The 22,291-nt window shown below is 40.0% G+C and overlaps 1 protein-coding gene across 2 annotated transcripts in view; it reads left to right on the top strand.

Moving 5' to 3' along the window:
• Window positions 1-9,371: 9,371 nt before the first annotated feature.
• KCNK2 (potassium two pore domain channel subfamily K member 2) overlaps window positions 9,372-22,291 on the top strand; it is a 132,554-nt gene continuing 119,634 nt past the window's right edge. Inside the window, exon 1 of one of the 2 annotated variants that reach the window (XM_069852808.1) lies at window positions 9,372-9,501. The gene's annotated coding sequence lies outside the window, so the exon portion shown is untranslated. Of the gene's footprint in view, window positions 9,502-13,024; window positions 13,224-22,291 lie in introns of those variants that run through there. The other variant, XM_069852807.1, reaches the window with a different exon arrangement.

Here is a 22,291-nt window from a genome sequence, read left to right as displayed (position 1 = left end):
CCAATTAAATAGCTCAGGGCTGCTCAAGTACTGATTAGTCTATACTCTTGCCTTGCAGGATAAAGAATCACTCTTATTGGGCTTTTCACGGACCAGAACTCATCTGCAGATTGTTGTCCTTAACACAGTATCCAAATGAGAGAGCTTCTTAACAGCAGGAAGTCTATTCACTAATATATAAACTCTAGTTGATGAAGAGAAAATCACTTGATTGCCTGAGAAAGCAACTGAGCTAACACCCAAGTACGCAGCCATGCTGTGGTGGCTCATAGATTTCAGAGGGCAACACAGTCAAGTAGTTATTTCAATAAAGGCAGAAACCCTTTTCCAAGTTTCTAAAATAAGAACGTTGTAAGTGAAGCACTTCAGATTGCTTTTATCAACAAGTAATGGCTCCATCCTGGGCAGGTAAAGTAAATTTATGCTGTCTCTGGTGATGGATACGAACCTGCTGCTGGCACATTTATTTTAGACTCCTTTGAGAATTCAAGCCCTAAAATCACTTGTGCTTCCATGTCTCTTCCAAAATCCTATTTCTCTTCTCTTCAGCAGGAAGAAGGATGACTTCAGCAGGATAGGCGCAACACAGTCTCCCTCTTCTCCTGGTGCCCAAGAGTCACCTCGGACATGGTTTGTAGTAACACTTTCTCTACTCACTGGGAGGTTTGTGGCAGCATCCAGCCAAGGATGTCCAGCCTTCTCCGCCAGCATGATCTGCTCTCCCCTAGAGAAAGCAAATGCTTTCTCTCTGCATCCTGTGAAGGCAGTTGGATGCTGTGGCAGTGGAAATTTCCTTGAGCTTCAAATCACTATGTAAGGTTATGCTGCTTTGGCTCTGTAGCAACATTCTATCTACCAGATGGAAAATGACTTCAGGTATATATTTATAATTAGTGCATAATTTAGAGCACCAAGGATCACGATATGTACCTTTTCCCTTTCCAACCTGTCTTGTCTAGTTAAAATAGAGGTTTAAGGTATCTCAAGGCAATAGTTGTCCTTCACTCTATGCAGATATGTGCTTCTCGGAAGGACTCTTGATCTGTCATACTTAAACACTAACACAGAACAACCAGCAAATCAAGAGAACTCATCTAAGTACAAAAAAACACTGAAACATGAGATGGGTGCTGTTAAAAAACTCTGAGGTTTATGTGTCCACCACATTGGTTAGCGAAAGACTGTAGGCCATTTTTTCCCCAAAGGGCTGAGAAAGGAAAAAAGGGAGGAGGGACAGTATAAGAGGAAAGTATTGTATTCTTGCCCTGGTTTTATACTTTCCCAGGGATCTACTTATGGCCAGTATTGGAGACATATCTGACTAGATGAACTTCTAGATGAACTTCTAGATGAACTTCTAGTCAGATGTAGGGCAGCAATGGTAAAGTGTTTTGCCACTTTACAGTTTCTTTTACTTGTAAATCATAAATCGTATTATAAATTTTATATTTATATTTTATTTATATTTTGGACTCCTCTTGCCTCTAAAGACTGATACTGAAAGTAAAGCCTAATGAAAAAAAAAGGCTGAGCAAATGGATTCTTTACTAACAGGCCTTCATAAAACATATTCTGTTAATTTTATCTTAATCCCTAAACGCCAAAGAATGGCAGGGCAAGTGTGAGCTATATTAATTTACAAATAACAAGGTACTTTAAAAAAGACATTAAATCAAAAGAATGAAGATGAGAACAGAAAAGAATATTTAATCAGAGCAGCTGGCAATTGCTGTCTCTTCTTCCTTGATTTTTAGATATTTTTCTCTCTACTTGACTGGATTTTCTCTGCTCATGCACATGCTTTGACTTTTTCTACACAATATGACATTGATTTGTTACTGCCTGACAAAGCAAGAAATTTTGAAGCCAGCTTCTGTTCTCTACAGTGAAGAGTTACTGACTTTTATCTCTTTTTTGTCAAATACAACAATTGTTTAGTACAGTTGTTGGAGCTACAATATTACAAGAATCAATTACATGAATAAGTATCATTTATTTTGACAAGAAAATAATTTTATTCCACTGAATTATCATGTTTTTATTATCATTCTATTATTTCCATTTTTCTAACACACTGGACTGAACATCATTGCTGGTGTGCCATGTGGTAGGTCAAAGGTGACCATCTTGAACACAAGATCTTCACAGCAAACCGCATTTCACATTTGAAACCTGCTGGCTCACAGCAGTTAGCTACAAGTTTCAGCAGTTCATAGAGGTAATACAGCCTCTTCCTGCAGCAGCTGCAGCAGATAGAAATAACAGAATGATGGCTGGAAAAGGAGGAAAACAATTGGGAACTTTTTCATTTTCTTTATGTCATTTCAGGGCATGCTGTGTGCTTGGTGGGGCTGCAGGAAGTTTACTACAGCACCTTTGGCACTGGTGAGGAATAATCTGTGCCAGGTGTCACAAAGCAAAGCCAAGATCAGCCACAACTGTGGCCACACCAGTGACAAGGGATGGTGAAGCACTGGATGCTAGCAAACTGGAAACATCTCCAGAGTAGGCAAAAAACTTCCAGTGGCCAAAAGTCAATAAAATAGCTCCACTCTATCTATCCATAAAGCCTCCAGCATAAGGATAGCAGGAACAGTGTTGTGTGTGTTCCTACAGGCCAAAACCAACGCCACAAGGGGATGTATAAAGCCCAGTTCAGAGAATAGCTACTGAGCCAGGTTACAAACACTGTCAGACCAAGAAGATGAGCTTTCTGTAACTATTTAGTGAAATATGTCAATAAAATGAATGTGTTTTTTTGTATCAGAAAGGCAGTCCATTTAGTTCAACATTTGACCACTGGTATCCAGCCTTTTAAGTCCCTGAAAAAACCTTCAGCAAGTACATACAGAAAAACCAACCTCTTTTTGTCCTCATACTACATCTTCTAACACCCAGAGTTAGCTTCTGAAAGAAGGAAGAGATTTAGTATTCTTCTTCCTAATAAATCTATTAGAATTCATTATGGAGTAGTTGATACATCAGTTTGTGTCATCTCTAAACACAATTAAAAGGATGACAAACAAGATCTTTGTATTTACCAATACTTTGTAGTATTACCAATAATTTCGGCAGCTGCCTTGAAAGAATTTCAATTCCTCTAAATTGCTAAGGAAAATTAATTCAATATGTGCAGATTTTCCAAATACTCCTCCTGTTAACTATATACTGTGACACTGATTAATGAGGCCAAATTAACAACTTCCAAATTTTAAATTATATAATTAAAGACAGTCGCTGATATCTACATCTGCTGAGATAAAATTAAACCCATGATTTACAGCCAAGTTCTCTAAAGTTATACTGTCACAAAGTTAATATGGTGTTGAAGGACGGGGAAAAATATGCTATCAGATACTAATGATAAACTCAGCTGCTGCTGAGACCAACAGGTTTTTGGGAGAATTTTAAGTTGTAAAGTTAGCATGACATGTTTGTGTGGTTTTGGCTTGACTAATCAGATATTACAGGATTATAATAATATTATAATTCTTCTTTCCTGAGTGACGGGCATAAAGGCATTCAGGAAGAATTCACTTCTCATAGAGAATGGGGCCAACCAGTTGTAAATATCTAAAAGAGGTAAGACTTCCTTATTATCTTAATGGACCAGGCTACCTGCACTAGCCAGATCTTTGAGTCTGTATTTACCTATCTGTACCTCTATATTCCTTGGTGTTTCTTAGAAAAGATGCTAGGTCTCCACACATTTAGGCAACAGACAGCTCTTCTTACATGAATGAGCATGTTTCTATAACCTCAGCTATGTAACTATTCCATTTATTTAGATAGGAACATATTTATTTTGTTGCAATTTCTTGATATTTTTCATTTTCTGCTAGTCAAGAAACCATAGGGACAGGTTTTTTTGCGTATTTTCATTTCTCAGTAATTCCTTTTAAAAAAAGGGGGAAAAAAACATAAAATCTTTTTTACATGCTTATCCTTTACAAAATTGGCCCGGTAAAATACTTTACAAATAGTGATTCTAATAGGCAAATACATTTTACTTTTGATCTTCAGTCACCATTGTAAATTTGATTGCAGCTCCAGACCCCACTGAAGTCCATAATGATTTGACATTGACATCAACATCAACAAGGTCACAGTTTGATCCTCTAGAAGCTCACGGGTGTTTTCAAGCAGAAGATATGAAGAAATATGGGCAAGTATGTGTGTATTTGTGAGAGCAATAGAGAGGCCATATCTCCGTCTTGTATTCTAAATCTGAATACTAAAATAGTTTCTTCAAATATAAGCAGGGCTTAGCTGACAAAGACTTTGTTGGCAGCTACAGACATCATAGAATGAACCCTCCAAAATGTGTAGCAAAACTGAACCACTGCAATTAAATTTTCCATTTTCTGTAAAGAAGCTATTTTCTGCTAGCAGTTCAACAACAAAAAATGTACCTAATTACAATGAATCTCTGTGAAGCAGGACTGAGAATCTTCAGATGCATGAGCACTTTTAATAGACTACTGACTATGCTGCTGCAGCAAAATGCTGCCTGTCTTCATCATGGTGACCCAGCTCTTCTTCTCAGTTAAAAAAAAACAGCTGAGGGTGAAATGGGACAGTCTTATTCTTTTTGATTATTTGCTTTTTCTTAACTTCTCAAATGAAGTAAGACACAGGTTAGATCAGAATGCAAGCAGAGCATTCAGCAGGACAAATTTACATTGTTTAAAACTACAGTACCATTAAACTACCAGGTTTTACAGCCACATGATCTTTTTTTTTTATATTGTGCAAGCAAGAGCATTCCTGTTACAAGGGGAAATTAGTGAACAGAGTGAGATCATACAGAATTGTAGGGAAACCCCGCTGCGACTTGCTGAAAGAATGCTGGAATTGAAAGGAGGAGACATTAAATGTAATTCCCTGCTGCTCACTCTCTTAAGGTACAGGCAGCTCTCTACTGTAGGTCTTCCAGTTGCTATCAAAGTCTGTGCTAAGGGATCTTCTCCACCATAAAGCCACAACCAGCAGCAACGGACTACAAAGCTATTGTTAAATTTAAATACAATACTGGAATTCTTCAGTGAAGAATGATCTTCAGCTCTGGAAATTCTGAGTGAGGTTCTACAGGATTTCACAGAATCACAGAATGGCTGAAGTGGGAAGGGACGTCTGGAGGTCAGCTGGTGCAGTCACCGTACTCAAGCAGGGTCACCCAGGTCTAGTTGCCCAGGGCCGTGTCCAGACAGCTTTTGAATGTCTCCATGGATGGACAAAGATGGACACTCCACCAGGCAACCAGTGCCAGCACTTAGTCACCCTCACAGGAAAAATGGTCTTCTGATGTTCATAGAATTATAGAATCACAGAATCACCAGGCTGGAAAAGACTTCTGAGATCATCAAGTCCGGCCATACCAATTTGCCACCGAACAATATGCTTAAGTACCTCATCTACCCACCTTTTAAACACCTTCAGGGATGGTGACTCAACCACCTCCCTGGGCAGCCTTTGCTAGTGTCTGAAGACCCTTCTGGTGAAAATTTTTTTGGAATGTCCAATCTGAATCTACCCTGGTGCAGCTTGATGCCATTCCCCCTTGTCCTATCATCTGTCACTTGGGAGAAGAGACCAGCACCCATCTCTCTACAACCTCCTTTCAGGTAGCTGTAGAGAGCAATAAGGTCTCCCCTCAGCCTCCACTTCTTCGGGCTAGACAACCCCATTTCCCTCAGCCACTCCTTGTAAGACTTGTTCTCCAGGCCTTTCACCAGTTTCCTGGCTCTTCTCTGGACACGCTCAAGAACCTCAGAGGCCCAGAACTGATCACAGTATTCGAGGTGGGGTCTCACCAGTGCCAAGTACAGGGGCAGAATAACCTCCCTGAACCTGCTGGCCACACTGTTTCTGATACAAGCCAAGATGCCATTGGCTTTCTTGGCCACCTGGGCACACTGCTGGCTCACGTTCAGTCAGCTGTCAATCAACACCCCCAGGTCCTTCTCCTTCAGATGAGCTGGAAGCTACCGTGCTACTAGAAAGCTATGATCTAGTTGCCATCATGGAAACATGGAGGGATGAATCCCATGACTGGACTGTGGCTATTGACAGCTACAGGCTGTTAAGAAGGGATAGACCAGGAAGGAGAAGTGAAGGTGTTGCCCTCTGTCTCAGGAAAGGGATAGAAGGTGAAGAGCTGTTTTTGAAGAGTAGCCACGAACAGGCTGAGAGCTTGTGGGTAAAAATTAAATACAGAAGAACCAATGGGAACCTTGTTGTTAGTGTACACTACAGGCCACCCCATCAAGGAGAGCTAACTGATGAAGTCTTCTTCCTTCAGTTGCAGGAGCTTCACGCTTGCAAGCTCTCATCCTACTCGGGGACTTCAACCACTCCGATATATGCTGGAAAAGTAGAACGGCAAGCTGCAGGCAATCCAGAAGACACCTGGAGTGCATTGAGGATAACTTCTTAGACCAGCTGATAGAGACCTTCACCCAAGGAGATGCAATACTGGACATGATGGTCACCAATACAAGCAAACTCATCAGTGATATTAGGACAGGAGGCAGTGTGGGCTGCAGTGATCATGCACTGGTGGAGTTCAGGGTCCAGAAGGATATGGGACAGGTGAGCAGTACAGTCAGGACACCGAATTTCAGGAAAGCAGACTTCCAGCTTTTCAAGGAATTACTCGGTAGGATCCCCCGGGACATGGTCCTCTGAGACAAGGTAGCAGAACAAAGCTGGAAAATAATCAAGGTCACTTTCCATGTACAAAATCAGGCAGGGAAGAGACCGGTGTGGCTAAGTCAAGACCTGCTGGTTAAACTGAAGAAGAAGAGGAAACTGCACAAGCAGTGCAAGCAGGGACAGGTAACCTGGGATGTGTATAGGGATGCTGCCCAGTTGTATAGGGATGAAGTCAGGAAGACCAAGGCGCAGCTGGAGCTAAGCTTGGCAAGGGAAGTAAAGACTAACAAGAAGCGCTTCTACAGGTACGTCAATCAAAAGAGGAAGGTCAAAGAGAACATACCCCACTGATGGAAATGGTGATCACATATCAACAGATAAGGAAAAGGCTGAGGTACCTAACAACATTTTGCCTCAGCCTTCACCAATAACTGCTCCCCTCACCCCTCCTGGGTCAAGGGACAGCAAGATGGTGACCAGGGGGGTAAACCCCCTTCCACAGAAGAGGAGGATCAGGTTTGTGACCACCTGAGGAACCTGAACATTTATAAGTCTATGGGACCTGATGAGATGCATCCCAGAGTCCTGAGGGAAGTGGCCAATGTGGTTGCCAAGCCACACACCATGATATTTGAAAAGTCATGGCAATCAGGAGGTCCCTGGTGACTGGAAGAATGGTAACATTTTGCCCATTTTTAAAAAGGGCAGAAAAGATGACCTTAGGAACTATCAACCTGTCAGCCTCATCTCTGTGCCTGGGAAGATCATGGAACAGATCCCCCTAGAAGATGTGCTAAAGCACACGGAGGACATGGAGGTGATTGATGGCAGCCAGCATGGCTTCACCAGGGGCAAATCCTATATGACGAGCTTAGTGGCTTTCTATGGTGGGGTAAACACAGCAGTGGACACAGGTAAATGGAATGATGTGATCTATCGAGACTTCTGTAAAGCCTTTGACACAGTCCCCCACCACATTCTTCTCTCTAAATTGGAGAGATATGGGTTTGATGGGTGGACAGTATGTTGGATAAGAGAGTAGTGGTCAATGGCTCGAAGTCCAGATGGAGATCCATGACAAGTGGTGTCCCTCAAGTGTCCCTACTGGGACCAGAGTTATTTAATATCTTCATCTAGGATATTGACAGCGAGATCAAACACACTATCAGCAAGTTTGCAGATTGCACCAAGGTGAGTGGTGCAGTTGCCACACCGGAAGGATGGGATGTCATCCAGAGGGACGTGGACAGGCTGGAGAAGTGGGCCTGTGAGGACCTCATGAGGTTCAACAAGGCCAAGTGCAAGGTCCTTCACTTGGGTCAGGGCAATCTCCGTTTTCAGTACATGACAGGGGATGATGTGATTGAGAGCAGCCCTGCAGAGAGGGACTTGGAGATGCTGGTTGATGGGAAGCTTGACATGAGACGACAGTGTGCACTCACAGCCCAGGCAGCCAACCATATCCTCAGTTGCATCAAAAGAAGCGGGGCCAGCACGTCGAGGGAAGTGATTCTGCCCCTCTATTCCTCTCTTGTGTGACCTCATCTGGAGTATTGTGTCCAGTTCTGGAATCCTCAATGAAAGAAAGATATGGAACTGTTGGAATGGGTCCAGAGGAGGCTACAAGGATGATCAGAGGGCTGGAGCACCTTCCATATGAGGACAGGCTGAGAGAGTTGGGCTTGTTCAGCCTGGAGAAGAGAAGGAGATCTTATAGTGACCTTCCAGTATCTGAAAGGGGCTACAAGAAAGCTGGAGAGGGACTGTTCAGAAAGGCTTGTGGTGACAGGATGAGGGGGAATGGCTACAAACTGGAGAAGGGCAGATTTAGACTAGACATTAGGAAGCATTTCTTCACCATGAGTGGTGAGGCACTGGAACAGGTTGCCCAGGGAAGTTGTGGATGCCCCATCCCTGGAGGTGTTTAAGGCCAGGTTGGATGGGGCCTTGGGAAACCTGATCTAGTGGGATGTCCCTGCCCATGGCGTAGGGAGTGGAACTAGGTGACCTTCTAGACCCCTTTCAACTCTAACTTTTCTATGATTCTACGATTGATCCTAAGTGACATACAGGGCAAGAATATATCTAGCATAAAGCAACATTTATACAGGATGGAAATTAAACTTTTGGCTATAGAAAACTGTGTTTAATGTTTCCAGCCACTTCAAAATAAAATATGCCCAGGGTCCAAGTAGAAGACAGGCTTTCTTCCCTAAAAGTCTTTAGGTTAAATCAGGCAACTAAGTATTTTAATCTTCTAGTTTCATGTCTCCTAGCAGATCACTATATGTGACAAATGTTCTGAAGGGCATTTCACCTAGGCAGTTAATTTGCATGCAAATAACTAACTAGTTCTTTAATTATCCCATAGTTCTGCTGGTGATAGGCAAGAGCTGTAGCTCACACTTCCTCAATTATGTTAATGTAGCAAGAATAACAAGTAACTAAAAAAAAAAGTATTTTTGTTACTGGAGTCAGCACATGCATCTCTGAATTCACACTGGGAACAGATGTAAAAAGTAAGAGGATACAGTTTATACACAGTCACTGTTTGGGATTGAACCATGCTTGGGAGAAAGTTGTCTAGATCATGAGACTGCAATGAAGAAAAGTTGCTTTTAGTGTGCTGGCTCTTTTAGAACCAATATAAGGCTTTTACATCCTTTAAGCACCCATTTTTCTCCTGTCAGCCATTGTTTTGATTGAAAAGTAGGAAAAACAGAACAAACAAGTTATGCAGAAGATATAGAGCTACTTTGATGAGCTTCCTCTGCAAATGCTCCTCTTGGGACACAATCTCTCACATAGAGTGAACTTCTTATCTGAAAAATCCTTGCATGTGAGCAGGTAAGTTCTGATGGTTTTATCACCTTTTAATCTAACGGTCAGGTTGCTAGTTCGTATTTAATTAACATACCTTATTCTGTCACTCTGAAAAGGAAAAGAAAAGGTTTATTGAAAGAAAACTGTTAAAGAAATTCTGAATGTTGAGGAATAAGCAAGAGATAAAGGAGGTCAAACAGAAAATTTCTGGTTATCTCATACAGACAGAAAAAGCAGTCTGCTGTTCTTTCTTCCTTTGCTTTCCTTAGAATTAGCAGATCCCTTTCATGCTGGCCGTGATATAGTTTTGCTTACAGCCCTACCTGTTGTTTAACTCAACTGCAAGATGTTTTTGAAAACCCTGTTCTGTGGGAATAAGGCAGCATCAGTGCATATATAGTTTCTGATTTGATACATTTCTGAGCAATTTTAGTCTCATATCTGAACAGAGAAATACGACTCTCAATGTGAGTTGATCTGTTATACTCAGTGTTTGTGTTTGCAAATGTCGTCCAAGGTTAAGCAAATTTTTTGTTTCAATTCTCAGATAGGAAAAAAAACTTTGAACTATAAACTTGATTATTGTGACATTCAAGTTATGTCGTTATTAGCACCTTTTCTGATACAACTTGGTCAGGAGACAACATATGAAGAAGCAGCAATAAATGCCTGTAATCTTTTCTCGAGTGATAGTACTGAGTTTGAGGAACGGGTGCTGCTACACGGACCACAGTGATGGGAAGTCCTGAAAGATTTAATTAGTAAAATACAAAGCTGTATAGAAATTCAGGGTTGTTGGACTTTTCGAGAGGCACAGCAACTAAACAAGCACTTGAATGATCTAGCAGCAGCAGGAGACCTGCTAATGCAAATACTTAGTGGAGTGACTCATAAAAACAAGCAGAAAGAAAAACATTAACGAGCTTGCCCTTTCTTCCTCTCTCTGTGCCTTTCCCCCTCCCCTCTACTTTCCTCTCCCTGTGTCCTCTGTCTGAAGTAGCACAAGCAGATCAACACCAGCAAATTTTTCCCCACTTGCATATGGTAAGGGAGAATTGGTAAGGGAGGCAGAAGAGAGGTACCATTCCATTTTAAAACCTAAACCAATCTATGACAGTGTCCTTCTTGCTGAATCATTGAATGAGATCTAAAGAGCTTCTCTAGCTGTTTTACTGCACTCTTTAGTCACCATCTTGATATAAGGGCTAGCCCAACCACAGTGGACAACACTGGAGTTTAAACAAACATCAAGACTAAGACTTGAAATGTAATTGTACTGCAAAAAGTCATTAGAAGGTTCAGAGCCTAACTTTCAGACATATAAGTATCAGAAATAACTGAATACTCCTAACTTCTGGCAATCTTTATCTGTGGGATTTTCATACAAATTCATGTTATCCTTTGGTCTTCTGCTTGCTTTCCTTTTGTGTGTCTTTCAGGGGATATTATTGGAAGCTAGGTGTACTACAATGTATTCAGCATTTTCTCTGCAGGTTTCTGTGGATTTACTATTATAAATTGTCTTTCCAGGAAGCTGAAGTCACATGAATTTAACCAACATTCATCTTACATTGTGAAGTGGTCACTTCAGCAAAGAATCACATTTAAATCAATATGAGATTTAAACTATTAAATGGAGACTACTATAGTAGAGGAATTGAAAAGTATTATTGTTTATCATTGATACATACAACTATCACTTGGGGAGGAGACAATTCTCCTAAGGGGCTCTCTAAAGCTGAAGATTTTCTTCTTTAGGGAACATACCAATTGCCAATGCTTATGCTACCCTGTGAACTTTAGTGGAGATTGTGTACCCTGCAAATCTAAGCACACCATAAAAACTGCAGAATTAAGCTGCTGTGAGATTGTTTTCATCATCTTCTTTGTGTATATTGTACAGAATCTACATTCTCAGTCAAAGAAAAACTGACATGTACTTATAAATGTATAAATCTGCTCAGTTATCTTAAGAGTACTTGAGTACAGTTCCAAGTTACTCTTGTTGTTGCTGAAATTTTAAAAGTAAAATCTGTCCTCTGTGTCTCTCATCTAATATACAAATAACCTGATTTGATTCTTGGAAACCTATAATTTCTGCCTGCAATAAACCAGTAGAGGAACACGTTTCTAAAGTACATGTTTCCAGCCACTGGAAGGAAGTCTATCTTACTAATATCTTTGTCATTAATTTGCAGTAATGATCCAGAAACTCAAACCAGCAGGAAGGATAAAAATATAGAGGCAAGCCTTAAATAACTTGTTGACAGAGAAGCTTTAGAAATAAATTTAACCTCAGTCTCAGCTACAGTGACCACTTGCCACTCTCTTTTTATATAGCATTGTTTTCTGTGCTATTACTGTTTTGTCATGCATCTGTAGAGCAGACACTGCCCCTTGATCCTTCATAGGAAACTATATGACTGCGTACAACCCCATAAGAGAAGGCAGGATTTGGGAGTTGGTGCAAGATGTTTGCTCTCTAAGCCCTGTTTGGGGGTACACCATCAATGTTTTTACTCATGCTATGGACTTTGTAAGTGGAGTTGGTGGATTTTAGAATTCCTGAAGTCATGAAGCTAATTAGACGTTACAATTGTAAAGTATCTCAGACTGGGTGAACCCATCCACCAACCATATGGAGCACTGCAGTATTTTATTCTGCAGTGGCACTCCAGATACAATTTTGAAGTCTGATAATGGAGATTATCTTTAGGCCCTGTGTCAAGTCGGGCTTGGAGTGGAGGAGTTAACACCTTCACCTGAGACCCTGCTGAGTATTGTGTCACTGCAGAAGATACATTTGTGCAGCTAAAGTAAGGATTAACACAGATTCAGTCTTTTTCCAGACTATGGGTTTGCAGATTGAGCTTCACCCTTCCAAAATGAAACCTATGACCCAGGGATTCCAAGTCCTTCGCATTCAAAGGAAAAATGACTAGCATAGATGTTGGTGGAAATCTGTGTATTAAATCATGGTACTGAAAGCAATTCAAATTATAATTGTCATTGCTAGTAATATAATTATTTCATTAAAAAGTTTAAAAATAATTAGGAGAATCTGTTTTATATTTTCAACAAATCTCAACTTGGATGCAGAAGGATGATCCCTGTAGAACTGAAGTGCAGGGATATCCACTGAAGTATTTGTGTTTCAATGGCACATTCCATGGCATTGCCATGTCATGTGTTACCCTGGCTGTATCATTATGTTGCCTAAATTACTGTGAAAGCCCTGTTCACCGCATTGTGCAACAGGCCTGGTTATTGCTTCCCAGCAGTGATGAAAATGACTTATGAGCCTCTCTGCCTCTTCCTAAAATAACAGGGAATTAATTTCATGTGGGCTAACACTTGACTCATTTTTCTTGGAACTGATAGCGTACCACACACGACTTGGAGGCTGCTCTGTGAACCAGTCCATGGTTCACAGGAAGAAGAAGAAGCCTCCAGAGGAGCTCAGACAGTCAAAGAATAACATTCGTGGCCAAAAATAACCCTGAGCACTGAAAACAAATTGAAAAAAAAATGTTAGTTTACTTGTAAATCTGTTGCAGCAACATGTACCTCCAGACATATCTGAGAGATGAATAGTACATCCATCTTTATTTCCTGAGTCTTCTGTTTCCAAGCAGAGCTTCTACCGTATCCAGCCAGTGCTACAGACGATATACATGGCATGTGATCATAAGTCACATGAGCTATGTTAGATGCTGCTAGTGAAGATCCTGGTGCAAGATGTGAAGGTAAGAATGGCTACCCTATGGCAACTGCAATGATACAATGATATTCACAGAGAAACTGAGAAATTAAGGAGATTAGAAAAGCCAGAACTGTAACAAAGACAATGTGAGGGAGGGATGGTCCCACGTGTGATGTTGTACAGGGAGGATGGGTAGATATCCTTCTTGGCATGTCCCAAATGCATGTGCAAAGACACAAAGCTGCATGTTGTGTTGTGGGATTCAGTACTGGTTTGCATACACATGAGTAAACACGGGGGTGTGAGCGAGATGCATTCAGAACACTAAAAGCAATATGTCTCTCCTACCCATTCACACACAATGGTGAACTGGAAATCACCTGTTCTCCCATATCCACCACAGATGCTATATGTTTTTTCCTATGTTCTCTAGCTGACTGTGGGAAATGGCATGGCCGAGTGTACACCATGGCTTTGAATCTGTGTGTTTTGTCTTGACTGACAGACCTTCTGCAGACGCTTTGGCGCAAAGTAGAAAATGGCTCACTGACAACAGAAGGAATATGTCTGTCTTGGAGATGTGAATCCTTCCTTGGATGAAGGAGCTGCTGTGTACTGCCAGCTAGCATTCTTGCTGATTATTACGTTTCCAAATTAAAAAATGATTTAACTCTACATGAGGCAATATGTGCTATGAGATGCTGCTTTGGCATGAATCTCTGTGGACGATTGCATAGATAGGGAACCAAAAACCAAACCCAAGCACACACTTTTTTCTTTCCTTCGTGTTTGCTTCCCTATGTCCTGTGCAATCACTCCTTGCTGGCAGTCAGAAAACAGTCTTTCTTTCCTCACAGTTTTAAAGGCTACAAATCAGCCTTCATCCCAGAGATGGCATGGAACTCCATGGAAAAAATTTCTTTTCCAGAGTATTAGTGGCCTGAGAATGAAGTCTGTAAACTGTCTACAACTGGGGCTTCTCTGCACTAGGAACTGATGCAATGGGAATGTAGGAAATTAATATGGTAACAAACACAGTGCTAAACACAACTGTCTATATTTGGAGTTGGGCTCTTATTTGTGCTAAATCCTGCTTACCTACACAGGAAGCTACAACGGAATCTTGAAGTGGATAATCTAAGTACTGTTAGAGGCTTTTAAAAAGACATGGGATACCCCAAAGCAAAAGACACATTTTAGTGCAATTTAATGGTGTAAACAGAGTGAGAAACAAGTAATTTAAAGGAGGCCACTGTCATTATCACCACAAGAAGGATGTTGAGGCTCTGGAGCGAGTCCAGAGAAGAGCAACAAAGCTGGTGAAGGGGCTGGAGAGCAGCTCTTACGAGGAACGGCTGAGAGAGCTGGGGGTGTTTAGCCTGGAGAAGAGGAGGCTGAGGGGAGACCTCATTGCTCTCTACAACTACCTGAAAGGAGGTTGTAGAGAGGAGGGTGATGGCCTCTTCTTCCAACTGACAGGGGACAGGACGAGAGGAAACGGCCTCAAGCTCCGCCAGGGGAGATTTAGGCTGGACATTAGGAAAAAATTCTTCACAGAAAGGGTCATTGGTCCCTGGCAGAGGCTGCCCAGGGAGGTGGTTGATTCACCTTTCCTGGAGGTGTTTAAGGGACAGGTGGACAAGGTGCTAAGGGGCATGGTTTAGTGTTTGATAGGAATGGTTGGACTCAACGATCCAGTGGGTCTCTTCCAACCTGGTCATTCTATGATTCTATGATTCTATGATTATCTTAACCGGTCATGGTAGATTCATGCTGACATTAAGTTTTTACTTGATAAGAAAGATAAGCAAAATGAAAAACCCCATGAGCATCTTTAAAAAATAAATGAGGATCATGTTTTTATATTAGCCTGTTAAACCAAAAACAAAACTAGGAAACTGCTAACATCATTTACCCCTTCTTGCAGATGTTCAGGTGGGACAGCTTTAAAATGGCAGGTCCAGATTGACATGATAATCCCATTTGCTAAATGTCTTTAAGGAGCACACTGCCTCTGTTCTATCCATCTTCTGGTTTTGTTAGGACCTGTGCATCACTAAGAATGCTTTCTAATATTATAATACATTATCTTTGAACCTAAATGTGTTGCATTTTCCTTCTCTGAGAATTGTTATATATAAGTATCTGTAAAAGGTTTAACAAATCATAATAAGACTGGAAATATTAGGCAGTAACTGCCTAATACTGCAGTTATTTTATTAATTTTTCTTTATTATTCAGGTAGTAAAAGTAATTGAAATGTTAATCTAGGACATTTGCTAAGGCATTATGGCTACTTTATATTCAATTCGTGTTTCATTGCTGTGGGTTAGATGGATTCACTGTTAGAAAACCATGAAATTCTTGGATCTCATAGGTTTTGATTTAAGGGATTGAGTTGTGTTAATTGTACTTGTCTGCCTTCAGGATGTAAAGAGATGATCAAAAGGTTGGCAACCCTAATATAAATTTTATATTGTTACCAACAACAGATCTGCAAAAGCAAGAGTTTCTCCAGAAGTTAGCCCATAGGGTAACTATTTTAGCTGGAGGTATAGCACAGGTGTAATAAAGCTAGTGAGGCTGTGAGCTTGAGGAGTGCTGTATTTGGTACTTTCTGATTAAGATTGCCAGCACTGTTCATTAAGCTTGAATAGAGTTATGTGAAATATTTTTTAAATGAAGGGATTATACAAGTACAAGGTGGAAGATTCTGGTGTTGTTTTAATTCTGTTTTCATGCAGCGTAGAAAGTGAGATAGCGGTTTGGATATTGTCCTGAGAAGAGCAGCCAAGAAGTTTTGTTTTTAAATCCTGATACTGACATTTATGCACAGCCAGAAAGAATGAGACAGCTCCTGAGGCACAGTTATCCCATTTTTTTTCTAAGGGATTGCTAAATTACTCCTAGTTGCCCTATTTTCAAAATCTTGGAACAATGCTTACAGTATAAAGGTTAACTAGATAGTGTATGACAAATTGCTTTGAAGATTGAGTATCAAAGAAATTTCATATTTTTAAGTAGGGCTCAATATTTAATAACTTATCAGATTGCTGGCTCCTGCTCCCTCACTGTCTTGCAAAAATTCTTGCAAGTTGTTTTGCTGATGGTAGGATGACCTCCAGAGTTTCTACAGTTTTCATCTATATTTTATTTAAAGACTGCAATGCCTGGTCTAAATGTCTTTTTGTGTTGTTTCCAGACCCAATTCCATGTAACATTCAGAAAGTCCTATTCAGGAGACACAAATGCTCCTTAGGCCCTAAGATCATTTAGCATTTTAGATATTTTATCATGCATCTAAATTCCAGCATTGTGCTGGATGCACATTTTCTCTACTTTCATCACTCTTCATCCATTATTTCAAAGAAGAGCAGTTGTTCTATCAGCTGAACACTTCAATATGTGGATGTGATCAAAGTGAAATCATGACAAATAAATGGCATTGGACCCATTTAATTGTACAATTGCACAGTTTAGGAGAATAAAACATGAGCTCACTTACTGTATTTGGGCAGGAGATAACTATTGTTTTGTAAGAATAATTTCCCAGCTACGGGAAAATAAATTTAAAATTCCTGGCATATCTCTTCATCTGAAAATTCAGGGGAATTTAGAGCTGCATGTGAAATTTGTGGCTTAAACCGCTCTCTGGGGAAAGCAGAAGTGTTGATGGAATACAATAGGATAAAACAGTGACAACTCATCCATTTAAAAAGAGGTAACCGTATTGTGGTAGGTGTTTGAGGATCTGCCAAGAGACATGATTTTTGCTTACCTTAATCTTCTACTCTGTTCCATGTACACGTGCGTGTCCATTCTCAGAGGTAGTTACTGAGCGGGCTGGACCTTTAGTCCAGGCACATGTGGAAGTTTTTGGGAGCTGCCCCATTTCCCCCCTGCATATGGGAATTGGCTATGCCATATGCTGTTCTTTCACATCCTTGATGTCCAGGAGTACTGGACAGTGATGGCAGTGACTCAACAGTGACCCCGGGTACTTGTTGCCTCTGCTGACACTGAATCCCTGGCCTTCTGCCACTGGCATTCTGGGAGAGTTGTAGTTCTCACTTTCGTCTAGACCCCAGCTTATTCTAGGTAGCATAGCTGCACTCTGGTTTTTCACTCTTGCACAAAAGCTTCTTTCACACATCAGGTGTTGAGAAAAATGGAGTAGATGGGCCAGATTTCTCCATGTGTAAGTGCCACACAAAACAGGTAGGTAGGACATTATGCGACCACATTCTTGCTGATGGACAGAGGGATCTGTAGGACGCTTCTGTTTTCCCCACTGCAGACATACAGATTCATTCCAGTGGGAATTCCTCACCATTGCTGCAGAAGCACCTAGGGCTGCTGTAGTGCTTAAAGTTCAGGGATGCTCAGACAACTGGAACAGAATTTGGTCTGTACTGAGTATTGAATTATATTGAATTTAAAATCGGTTGTTGACTTTCATTTAAATCAACAAACATGAAGGAGAAACAATTATATATATTGCCTTCTAACTACACACAAGATGTATGTGTTCTATTACATTTCATTCTGTTATTTTTGTCCTCTGGTTAATAAATACAATAAACATGCCCAACCTAAATACATTACTGCAGGATGCTAATATACTGAGGATATTGAATATAATAGTTGTCCTGGAGAAATGGTCCAACAGAACAAATAAAAAAATACATAAATTAGTTGATATGATTTGATGTCATTATTCTGTCTTACATTTCTAGGGACAAAAATTATCACTCTAATTTCTTTCTCAGAAGTCCTAAACAGCAAGAAAGAGGAAGAAAGCATGATTACCAGAGTCACAGACCACTGACTGACTTAGACTATCTCTAGTGAATTTTGATTTACTTCCTTTTAAATGGTTTCTTCTTTAGAATATGTATATTTAAGAGACTCTTTCCTAAGAGAAATGATAACAGTCATGAGCAGTATAAATGTGCTTCATAGGGGTATATATTCATGAACATAATTTGCCTGACCATGGTCAAGCTTTGGTTGTCTGTTATTTGTTTAACAGAATTCTCTTCTTTTATGAAAAATGTATTTTATGAGAAATAGATTATTTAATTCAGAGCAAGCCTGTCATACTTACTTTTCAGTAAAACAAAAAAAACCCAACCAAATTCAGTGAGCTTTCCAGCACAGAAAAGTATTGAAATAATCACTTAGCATTATTTTGTGTTCTTTGATAAAGATTTCAACACTGCAATTTAAATCAGCAAGGTACCTGTTCAATGTGATTTTCAGGGAGATTCCAACTGAGCCCTGATATGCAGACAGATACACTTTAAACAGGCTCCTTGTAGTACAAGTGCTGAACGGTTGAATGAAAAAGCGAAATCAAGGTGCATGTGAAGGTCTGTTTTTAGTTTTGCATTTTGCATGGCCAGGTTGGTAGCAAATATTGTGCATGATCTCTAGCGTAAGAGTGGAAAAGTAGACTGTAACCATGTATTTCTTTAAACAGCACCCAGTTGAAGAGATACTGTTGCTTTTATTTCTGCATGAACAATGCTCTGTGGATTTCTTCAGTAAATAAATCCTAGGATATTGATGATGCTTTGAGCCATTGGGAACTTCACACATCCTTGCAAGAGCAGTGCAAGTAATCGTCTTACTTTCTCTGTCATTCTTCTGATATCAATCACATCATTCATGCCAAAGGAATCTAATCAGGGCCTCTTATGCATGTACATACAACAGATAGCACTGTAATTAATTGAGTTAAAATGCACAGTTCTTTGCTGGGAACAGCTCTGGTCTTGTTTGTATTCATGATATAACAATATGAATAGCACCTATGGTATTTACTTAGTTTTTCTGCAGTTTTCCTTAAACTTGACAGGCTTAGTTGGATTTGGGGGTTTAGGCTGTCATTGTGTTGCATTTCCAAAACATGACCGAAAGAGACCTGTGCTTTAATCTCCACGTGTCTGCTTGATTTTTATGTTCTAAACACCCACCATTGTAACTGCAATACATCTAAATCATGATCTATAGCTTTCTGCAAATTTATGCAGAAGTTCACAAATGTTAGTCATGTTGAGGGATTACACTCATTTTAATCCAAACAACACTTATGTGCCAAATAACTTTGTCTCTCCTTACCTGTACACTTGTATTGGTAAATTTATTTGCATTGCACGTAACTGGAAAGCAGGGTAGATGAGTATGAAGCCTCTTGTCAATTTAATTTTACAGCCTGAAGGCTGTGCATTAAAGTGTTTTTGTGCATCATTAGCTTGTTCCTTGCCAGACAACGTAGTACCCACACAACAATTACCATCTGGTAACTTCTGCTTAAAACAGTTGTTGTCAGAGTATTCCAGAATTTTAATCGGTATCTAGATTTCTAAATGCCAAAGCCAACACACCTTTGATCTCATTACAAACAGAAGACCTTCTTAGATTACGGGACTGCATTACAGCATGCTGATCCACTCCTTGAACTGTACCCATACACAAAAGGGCCACATTCCAGATATAAGTTCCTAGATGATAATTTACTTGCTTTAGGATGGCTTTCTGTGAGAACATCTGCAAGGTAAATAGGCTTTCCAAGTTTAACTTAAATCATATGGAGGGAAATAAGGAGCAGAGAGTGCAAGAGAAACAAGAGCTGTCCACTAAGTTGTGATGATCTGGAAGTTGATTTGGCTCTTGAGTTTTAAGGCAAGATGCAACTGAAAGCATGGTAACTGTTTGGGTGTGATGTTTCTTAATGGCCATGCATTGATAAAAGTACCTACTTCTAGGTTTTGGGATATCTGGGTCAGATCACAATTGGACACTGAAACAACTTGGGCTAAAAAAAGAAATTAATCCAATATACAGTTTTACAAATAGTAAAATCTAAAAGGACCAGTATGCAATGTTGGTGCGGGTTTTTTTCACAGGGATTTATTTATAATTTCAAAAGGGGATGGTATTGGAAAGATATTGATCAAAAAACTGGCAGGAAATGGTCTTCCATTGCTGACATCTAACAGATGTTTATCTTCCATTTCATTGAGTCTCCACAGAGTTTAAACTACGGGAATGATTTAGCAGGAATTTCTCTGTGATATAGTAGCAAGGAGTAGTATTGCTTTAGCTAAAGACTAGGGACTTGATTATTTCTTTACCAGTACAAATGTGGATTTTTCTCTAGGGAACTCAGTGTTGGTACCTCATTTTCCAGTCACTGGAATTTTGCCATCGATGCAGCACGTAATTAGTCATGAACCATAAGTTGTAACTACAGAAAAGATCTATGTGTTGCTGAAAATTTCAGTTCCTTCTAGGAATTATTGGAGGAGAGAGAACTGGGGAGCTTGTTGCTATAGCAGTGGGTAAAATGTAGCCCAGTGCAGATGAATAACAGTGGCATGGGTTTTCTAAGAAACCTATCAGCATGCAGGTAAGAAATCAGTGGGTACACTGAAAGTTTAACACAAGAGAGTACAAACATCAATTCCTCATCATTTGATTTCACTCATTCCCAAACCAAACAAACAGAAGCCCTCCTGCCCCCCTCCAAAATTCTATAACATTTTATTTCCTGAAACCTTAAGAACTTGTTCTTCTGTGCTTTAATTTTTCATATCTCCGTCTCATAATAGGGAAAGTTTGCATTTGTATTTGCCAAGTAGCCCGTAAAAACCACCATCTGCAAAGACTGGGGTAAGCTGCAGATGCTAATGCTGCTTCTAGGGAATAATCTTAGGGAGTGTTTTGAAGTATGGTCACTGATGTATACAGATATTGCAAAAAGAGAGGAGTTTTACTGTCATTTTTGTGATCTGCAGATTCTCACAGCTCTCCTTTCCTGACGAATTCATATGATTACTTTTTTTTCCCACATTTTTAATGGCTTAAGTTGTGTGGGATTGACATTTGGTTGTTCCATGGAGTCTAGGAAATAGATGGACTACTTGCCTCTGCAAAGACTGTATAGTTGCAGAAGGAGTATATGCCATTGTAGGTATCTTCTGACATGGGGACTACATGTTTTCTGCGACTTGGAGTAATCTCTTTTCTCACTTCTGTATCTCAGTCCTAGATTTTCACACAGCTATCATCACTGGTTTGATTCAGATCAGAAAACAAGTCAATAGTGAGCCACATTTGCCCTGCATTAAATAGCTCCAGAGAAAGGATTAAGTTGGATGAATATACTGAAACATAGTATATATATGACGACATATATTCTCTTACTTTTGTTTAATGTATACTGTTTATTTTTCAGGCTTATCAGTCCAGGCAAGAGAGTGGGTTTCAGTAAAACAATTTGTTTTCCCTTTTCTCTGACTTTGACTGAAGGCAGAGACGTGCTTGAGGCACCCATACTCTTTTATGCATATCTACTGCTGTTCATCAATCAGAGAGCCACAGTCAGCTCATCAAGGCACTTTGCAACCTTTGTAATGTGCGGTTGCTGGTGATTTTTTCCCCTTCCAGCATATAATTGCTCACTCGCTACTTTATCATAGATTAAATAAGGTATTTTTCTCAAGCATTCAAGTGCTCTTGCTAAAGTACAATTATAGCAATTATATTAAGAAAGGTTATGAGCTGAAAAAATGTACAAAGACTTATTTTTAAATGAGTTAATATTAGCAACAAAAATCATCTGAAGCTTGGACCTCGACCAAGGTAAAACAGCTTAAAGAAGACCAGTTTTTTGAAGACCAGGATATTTTTTGAAAATCATAAAGAGTAGAAGGAATTGGGAGTATCACAACGGTGCTGATTTGAAGTGGACATAGGAATCAGGAATTGTTCTCACACTTGAGTAAATCAACAGTGATTCCATTCTAGTAAATATAATTCTGCCAACAGAACCCCAAATACAAATAGGAGAACCACCCTAGAAAAACTTATCCATTGTAAAGCTTTATGCATAAGTCAAGTCTGACATTTTCTATTTTCTGTGTTGAAAAGCACAAACCAAATATGCCTCCCTTTGGTTTATTTTGTGTCCTGAAAACAACACAGGAAAGCGTGTGGCATGCCAAATGTCATTTCAGTATGAATTACATATATGCATGTGCTCTGCTGGTACAGGAATCTTGGTGCTTTGCAGGGCATTCTGCTGCATCTTACTCCTCCAGTTTG

Source organism: Phaenicophaeus curvirostris, chromosome 2 (assembly GCF_032191515.1).
Source record: "Phaenicophaeus curvirostris isolate KB17595 chromosome 2, BPBGC_Pcur_1.0, whole genome shotgun sequence".
In the NCBI taxonomy this organism is placed as follows: Eukaryota; Metazoa; Chordata; class Aves; order Cuculiformes; family Cuculidae; genus Phaenicophaeus; species Phaenicophaeus curvirostris.
The sequence above is the reverse complement of the archived record's forward strand: the minus strand, read 5'-3'. Positions and strand labels throughout refer to the sequence as shown.